The sequence below is a fragment of the Podarcis liolepis genome (genome assembly GCF_965112155.1).
Source record: "Podarcis liolepis genome assembly, chromosome: 15".
Lineage (NCBI taxonomy): Eukaryota > Metazoa > Chordata > Lepidosauria > Squamata > Lacertidae > Podarcis > Podarcis liolepis.
In genome coordinates this window covers 22,380,894-22,388,794 of record NC_139566.1, presented here as the reverse complement: position 1 = coordinate 22,388,794, position 7,901 = coordinate 22,380,894, and the positions used below count along the sequence as shown (strand labels likewise).

Here is a 7,901-nt window from a genome sequence, read left to right as displayed (position 1 = left end):
GGACAAAAAACAAAAAACAAGCAGAATCTATCCCGGCTGCTGGAGTAAACCTGCCTCCCCCCAAAGGTACTCCAAATCACTGGGAAGAACTGCAAGGGGAACAACCCCCCCCCCACGCCCCCCCCCAATCTCTAGGTTAAGGAAGAGGAACAGAAATGGCACCCTCTGGTGGCGAGAGAGAATACTGCTAGACCTTCCTAGGAAGTGGCGGCTCCATATTCTCCGGTTAATGTCCCATTGCTCAGCCAACTCTAAATTATCACCTCTTCCTGTTGCCACAGGGAACTCCAATAAGAAGGCAGCGGACACAACCATTCCACCTCATATATGCCGCTTACTTTTTCTTTTTTGTAAAAAAGAGGACTTAATAGCTCTGGCATTGTTTGACATTTGGGTTTTACTTACTGTAGAAAGCAGCACTAATTACTTCTGCGTTTCACTGCAGCGGCAGCAAGCTCAAGGCTTTTTATGGAGTGCCGGAGACAGCTGTGGCAAAGATCTACCTGCCGCCTGGCGTGGAACTGGCGAGATCCACATGCACCCCGATCCGACACCTCTTGTGCTATCAATACTTAGATCAGCCCAGAGGCAGTGAGGAGTAGTGGTTAGATGGTTGGACTATGACCTGGGAGACCAGGCTTCAAATCCCCACTGGGTGACCTTGCCCTAGTCCCCTCCTCTCAGCCCAACCAACTTCACAGGGCAGACAAACAGCTCTGGCAGTAAGTCAGAGGGAAAGGTCTCCCACAGGAGGCTGTGGGCTCTCCTTCCTTGGAGGTTTTTAAGCAGAGGTTGGAGGAGCCACCTGTCATGGATGCTTTAGCTGAGATCCCTGCATTGCAGGGGGTTGGACTAGATGACCTTTGGGGAATCCCCCTTCCAACTCTACAATTCTATGATTCTGTGAAATGGGGCAGAGAACCATGTACGTCACCTCGAGTTCCCTGGGCAAGAAGGCGGTACATGGATGTGATAAATACAATGCAATAAAAACACATCTCAAGTTGGGGCCTGGGGAGGAATAAAAGAATGAAATCATTAGGGCAGGGACGGCGAGCCTCAGAGCTGGGGAGCAATGTGGCGCTTCAGATCTCTTTGGCCCTTGGCAATCCCCTCAGCATCCCTTCTTCAACATCCCTTCTTTTGCCTGGGTGGAATGTGCCATTGACCTCTGATGGAGGGTAGAGAGGGCCCTGCTGAACCAAAGGTCATGGTTTTGAGCCCGGCTCAAATGCGGGTGGCGCTGTGGGTTAAACCACAGAGCCTAAGACTTGCCGATCAGAAGGTCGGCGGTTCGAATCCCCGCGACGGGGTGAGCTCCCGTTGCTCGGTCCCAGCTCCTGCCAACCTAGCAGTTCGAAAGCACGTCAAAGTGCAAGTAGATAAATAGGTACCGCTCCAGCGGGAAGGTAAACGGCGTTTCCGTGCACTGCTCTGGTTCGCCAGAAGCGGCTTAGTCATGCTGGCCACATGACCCGGAAGCTGTACACCGGCTCCCTCGGACAGTAAAGCGAGATGAGAGCCGCAACCCCAGAATCGGTCATGACTGGACCTAATGGTCAGGGGTCCCTTTACTATTACCTTGGGTGAAAGATTTCTGTATTGCAGGGGGTTGGACTAGATGATGCTCACAGCCCCTTCCAACTCTTGAATTCTATGATTCTATGACCTGGCAGCTGGATCAAGCCAAAGCCCATCTAGTCCAAGACACTGTTTTCCCTTTTTGTATGCCACATCTGCAGCTAGAATTTTGTTGGCCAAAAATTGGAAATCACAAGAAGTACCAACAGTGGAGGAATGGCAGATGAAGATGATGGACTTTAGGGAGCTAGCCAACCTGACCAGAAGAGTCTGCGAGCGGAAGGAGGAGGAGTACCAGGAGGAATGGATGAAATTTAAAGGCTATTTAGCTAAATATGCTAAGATAGTTTAAATAGAAACACTTGCGAGTACCAGACTGGCTTAGGATTTAAATATGTGAAGTTATAGAATAATATATCTAAAGTTAAAATGAAAAGAAGTAAAGATGTTAATGGATTAAGTAAATTTTATGAGAAATTAGTTTTGGAAAACTGTTACAATGATATATATAGAAAATCAGCCAGGGGGATTCGAGGAAGTCACCTAACAATGTTAACAAAAGTGGAATTATTATAGTTAGGATTTATGCTTGTTTCTTTGTTTTTTGATGTTTGTTATAAATTTGGAAAATCAATAAAAAAAATTGAAAAAGAAAAAGATCCTGTTCTCCCAGTGGCCAATGAGAGTCTCCTTCTTTGGAGGTCTTTAAGCAGAGGCTTGACAACCATATGTCAGGAGTGCTCTGATGGTGTTTCCTGCTTGGCAGGGGGTTGGACTCGATGGCCCTTGTGGTCTCTTCCAACTCTATGATTCTATGAGATGCCACAATGGGAAGCCCCGCAAGTAGGACCCGAGTGCAAGAGCTTCTCTCCCCTCCTCTGAGGTTTCCACATTCAGAAGTATTAGGGATTCTGGCAGTGGAGGTAGAACAAAGCCATCATGATTAGTAGCCACTGATCAAAGGCATCAGGGTGAGTCAGTGGTCCATCAACAAGGAAGCCTCACCAGCTTCAGCAGCCTGCTCAGGAGGACAGCTGAATGGGCTTGATGGACCACTGGCCTGATCCACCAGGCTCCTCTTATGTTCTCATGTTTAATTACAACTCCCGTCAGCTTTGGCCCGTGGCCATGCATGCTAGGACTGATGGGGTTTGTAGTTCTGGAAAGCCAGAAGCTCCCCCACTTTTCTCCTACAATAATGATTTGTTACTTATACCCCACCCATCTGGCCAGGCCTCCCTAGCCACTCTGGGCGGCTTCCAACAAAATATTAAAATGCAGTAATGCATCAAACATTAAAAGCTTCCCTAAACAGGGCTGCCTTCAGATGTCTTCTCAAAGTCTGGTAATTGTTGTTCTCTTTGACATCTGGTGGGAGGGCGTTCCACAGGGCGGGTGCCACTACCAAGAAGGCCCTCTGCCTGGTTCCCTGTAACTTGGCTTCTCGCAATGAGGGAACCGCCAGAAGGCCCTCGGAGCTGGACCTCAGTGTCTGGGCAGAACGATGGGGGTGGAGATGCTCCTTCAGATATACTGGACCGAGGCTGTTTAGGGTTTTAAAGGTGAGCACCAACACTTTGAATTGGTTGGGACCTATGCCAATTCCATTCTTGGTGCTGAACATCTCTGCCCTTTTCAAAGCAGGCTGCAGAAGAACTCCTGATGACCGTCCTGGCTGGATCTCCCTCCTCACTCCTTGTAAGATGCCTCCCTCCTCCGGCTCCTCCTTTCCCCAGCCAGGAAGCCGACAATGAAAATTCACACCTCCCGAGGAAATTATCTCCTCCTCGCTTAATTCTCAGGGCCGCAAGAGCTGCCTGGACAAGCCTGTGCAAGAGAGAGTGGTAGCAAACCATCCCCCGCTTCTTCTCTTTTCTTTTCTTTTTTAAAAAAGGAGGGGAGGGAGCGAATCTTTCAAGGAGAAAATCCCCCACTGGCTCCACAAGGCAGAGGTGGGAATGAGATGCAGCTGTCTCTGGTGGGGCCCAGTGAGAGCTGCCGATTTCACGCTTCTGGATGCAGTAACTGGATTCGAAAGACGGCCAAGCGGATGCTCAAACGCCTCTCCTCTCCCAGCCCCTCGGCGGCTCAAAGAGCGCTATCAAATGGGGAGCAGCCTCTTCTCCCCACACCGCAAGGAGTGAAGGGCACCCATTGCAGCTGGACCACAGCCAAGAAGCCACTGCCAGCTTCCAGGAGAGATGAGCTAAGCTGTCCGTTTTTGTTCGTATCAGTTGTTGTTGTTGTTATTATTATTATTATTATTATTATTATTATTATTATTATTATTATTATTATATCCCAAGGTGGTGCACACAATTCTTCTCATTTTATCCTCACCACAACCCTGCGAGGTAGGTTAGTCAGAGAGAAGGTGACTGGCCCAAGGACGCCCACTGAGCTTCATGCCCAAGTAGGGCTTGAACCCTGGTCTCCCAAGTCCTAGTCCAGCACTCTAACCCAGGCTTCCTCAACCTCAGCCCTCCAGATGTTTTTGGCCTACAACTCCCATGATCCCTAGCTAGCAGGACCAGTGGTCAGGGATGATGGGAACTGTAGTCTCAAAACATCTGGAGGGCTGAGGTTGAAGAAGCCTGCTCTAACCACTACACCACACGGGCTCCTGTTAATGCAGGTGGTGGTGGTGGGGAATGTTTTGCGCTCCAGACGTTGTGGAACCTTTGGCCCGCCATGCTTGCTAAGGGGTTTCTGGGAATTGTAGTTCCACAACATCCAGAGCCGACTGTTCTCCACACCTGCATCAGCGCCAGACATTTACAGCTCTCTTATCTCATAGTCACAGATTCCCACAGAGAATCCTGGGAGATGTAATTTGTGAGGGATTCTTGAGAGATGTTAGGAGACCCATATTCCCCTAACAGAGGCACCATTTCCAGAGTTCCCTGGAAAGAGGGACGGACTGTCAAATCACTCTAATATTGTGTGTGTGCTTTCCAAAGGTGTCCGGTTGGGAAATGCAGAAACAGGATACTGAGCGAGCCACTGGCTTCATCCAGGACGGCTTGTCTTGCCTATCTTTGGGTGAATTTCTCCAGCTGAACCCATCTCCCATTTTGGACTCTTCTGCAGAGAGACTTTCCGTGATGGAAGGTTGCAGCATTTGGGACTTTTGAGTTCAGAGGAAAAGAAAGGAAGAGGTGACCTGGTTAGACAGTAATAAAATTACCCATACTATGGAAAAAGTGGGTGGAGAACAGTTTCCTTACTTTCTCTCCTAATGCTAGAACTCATAGATAACCCATGAAGATGAATGTTGGAAGAACGTTGGAGCAATTTCTTCACACAGCACATAGCTAAACTGTGGAACTCCCTCCCACAGGATACAGTGATGGCCACTGGTAGATGGCTTTAAAAGAGGACAGGACAGATTCATGGAGGAGAAGGCTGCTGATGGCTACTATCCCGGATGGCTATGCTCTGCCTCCACAGCTGGAGACAGTAAAATGCTTCTGAACACCACTTGCTGGAAACCACCAGAGGGGAGAGGGCTCTTGAGTTCAGGTCCTGCTTGTGGGTTACCCAAAGGCATCTGGTTGGACCCCGCGAGAGAACAGGATGTTGGACTAGATGGGCCATTGGCCTGATCCAGCAGGTTCTTCTTAATGTTTTAATCTATTCTGGTGCCCCACACAACTCTGGTGCTTCCAACCCTACCAGGATTCCTATTTTTGCTCTTACATCCCTGGCTGCAAATGCTGGGAAACTGGAGGGAGAGCAAAATAATGGAATAGTGAACACTAGTTGGGAGTAAGACAGAGAAACCAGGCAGTGGGAACAAAGGATAGGCTGTTTTATATTAGGACGTGTTCCTTAGAAATAAGTTATGTACACATTTTCTCTCTTTCAAAACTATACAAGTTATTAAGGAAGGACAAAAACTGAACTGCTGATAAGCTTTCTCTTCCTTTTGCTGGTTCATCAAGCCGAGTTGTTGCTTTTCCTAGCCAGGAAACGGCAGGCGAATGAAAGTGATGAGTGCCATCGCTTCGAAGCTGCTTGTTCAAAGGACTCTCCTCTTCGGGGTTCACGGGACAGATCCACTTGGGTTCGAGGAGGGGCCAGAATCCCCTTGTTGTTCTCTCGGCCGTGACTCAGTTCTGAACTGGGGCTGGCGGGGGAGAGAAAAGATACAGAGTGTTACGTGGGTGGCTTGATCCTTGGAAGGGAGCATTCTGCCCAGCAGAACTTGAGCACCAGGGAAGGACCTGAGGAAGATCACGTAATTAGGACATGCCGACCCAATACCGCAGAGGAGGCTGGTTCATTTTGGCAAATGGGGGCGCTGCCCCTCCAATTTCACTCTGCCCCCAGGCAGCCCCACCTTGCCTGTCTTCTAATTTACAGCTCTTCCAAGGGGTGGCACTGCTTGCCTCCTGCTCTTCCGTCTTAGGCCTCATTCACACCAAATGTTTAAAGCAGTGCGATACCACTTTGAACAGCCATGGCTCCCTCCATAGAATCTTGGGAGCTATCCAGGGTGCTGAAGGTGGCTAAGGGACCTCCCCATCACCATTCCCCTTCCAGAGCTACGCTTTCCAGAATTCTCTGGGAACAGGGAATGAAGGTTAAGCCAGACTGTTAGGGGGTTATGTAAGAAGCACCCTTAAGCCTCTATCCCTCTTCCCAGGGAACTCTGGCTCTAGGAGAGGAATAGGTGTCTCCCAACAACTCAGCATCCTTGACAACCCCCAGTTTCCCCAATGGTATGGCACAAATGTGGCTTTAGTGCTGCCCCTTGTAAGGAGGAGGAGGGAGACGAAGCTGGAATTTGTTGGCTCCGCCTCTCAATGGCTCAGGCTCCGCCTACAGTGTGGGCTCCCCACGTTCCGCCCCACTGGACTTGACGGGCACCTGTCGCCTCTGAAGCACACTGCAGCCGAGAAGGTTCGGACAGACAGAGAAAGCAGTTCCGCAGATGCAGAACTAGGTGCCTGCAAATGTGAAATAATTGGTTTGAGGGCCATTGGCTCTGCAATGGCATCCGGCAGAGCCCACCACCCCACAACTCTCCCCCCCTCCCCACCCAGCAAGAATTGAAGAGCTTGGGGAGGGAAGAAAGTAAAGAAGGAAAGAGGGGAACGCAATCCCATCTGGGCAATGCATCACGCTGAAAACGGCGCCCCGCATTAAAAATTCACCAGCCAGTGAATTTTCAAGGGATTTGTAGTAATTAGATGACAAAATGCTGGCAAATCTCAAGCTTGCCGAAGATGTTACTGAGGGGTCAAAGACTCGACACTTTTGGCTGGGTAATTTGTAAGTGTCAATCACACTCAGCCATCAGAGGGAGAGGCAAAGCTCTGGCGGCTGAATTCCAACTAAGTCCAAGACTCCCAGCCCTTTAGTCACCCTCTCCCCTCCACTCTGCCTCCTCCCCGAATAATCTCAGAGGCCTGCATGCAAATGCAGAGGCTTCTCCTTCCCCTCTCAGACTTAATTCATTTATTTATACCCAGCGCCTCCAGAAGGAGAGAGTGCAAATTCCCTGTCTACATGTACCAACGATGCACGCACGCATATTCTGCGGGGATTCGCTCCCGCAAGAGGGCCACCAACTTGGGAGAGGATTAGCACAGGTTCATGGGGGGTAGGGCTACCAATGGCTGCTGGCCATGATGGCTGTCTTTTGCCCCAGCTGTCACAAGGCAGTTTGGCTCCAAATGCAATAAATAAAGCAGGGATTGGAAATCTCTGACCCTCCAGACGTCGTTGGACTCCCAACTCCCATCAGCCCCAGCCAGCGTGACCAATGGCCAGAGATGGTGGGAGCTGTGATCCAACAGCGTCACTGATTCCACAACCTAGTCTTACATTCTTAGGCATCCAGACTAGACTACTGCAATGTGCTCTGTGTGGGGCTGCCTTTGAAGACTGTTTTTGAAACTGCCAGTGGCCATGGATGGTGGAAGATGTAGTTCTGCAACATATCTGGGAATAAAAGCTAAATCTTTGAGCTTTTCTTCTTCTTCTTTTTAAAAAAGTACAGCCAAAATAAATTGAGAGTAGCTTGCATGGTACTCTGAAGATTGCCATGAGGAGTGCATTCCCAGTTAATGCCAAGTTTCCCACTTAATGCCAAGGTGTGGCACCTATGCTTGACTCTTCCTCTGGTCTGGGACTCTTCCCACTGTCTGAGATTGCCGGACATGCTGGCTGGAGTTGATGAGAGTTGGGATCTACCAACACCTAGAGAGCCACAGGTTCCTTATCCTTGCCTTAAGTCAGGGGGATAGGGAACACTGGGGCCTTCCCAGCAGTGATGTATGGAAGTGAGAGCTGGACCATAAAGAAGGCTGATC

The 7,901-nt window shown here is 49.6% G+C and overlaps 1 protein-coding gene across 1 annotated transcript in view; it reads right to left on the bottom strand.

The window, feature by feature from the left end:
* Window positions 1-5,371: 5,371 nt before the first annotated feature.
* Window positions 5,372-7,901, bottom strand: part of RBM19 (RNA binding motif protein 19) — a 104,246-nt gene continuing 101,716 nt past the window's right edge. The window contains exon 25 of the mRNA XM_083478525.1: window positions 5,372-5,710. The gene's annotated coding sequence lies outside the window, so the exon portion shown is untranslated. The remainder of the gene's footprint in view (window positions 5,711-7,901) is intronic.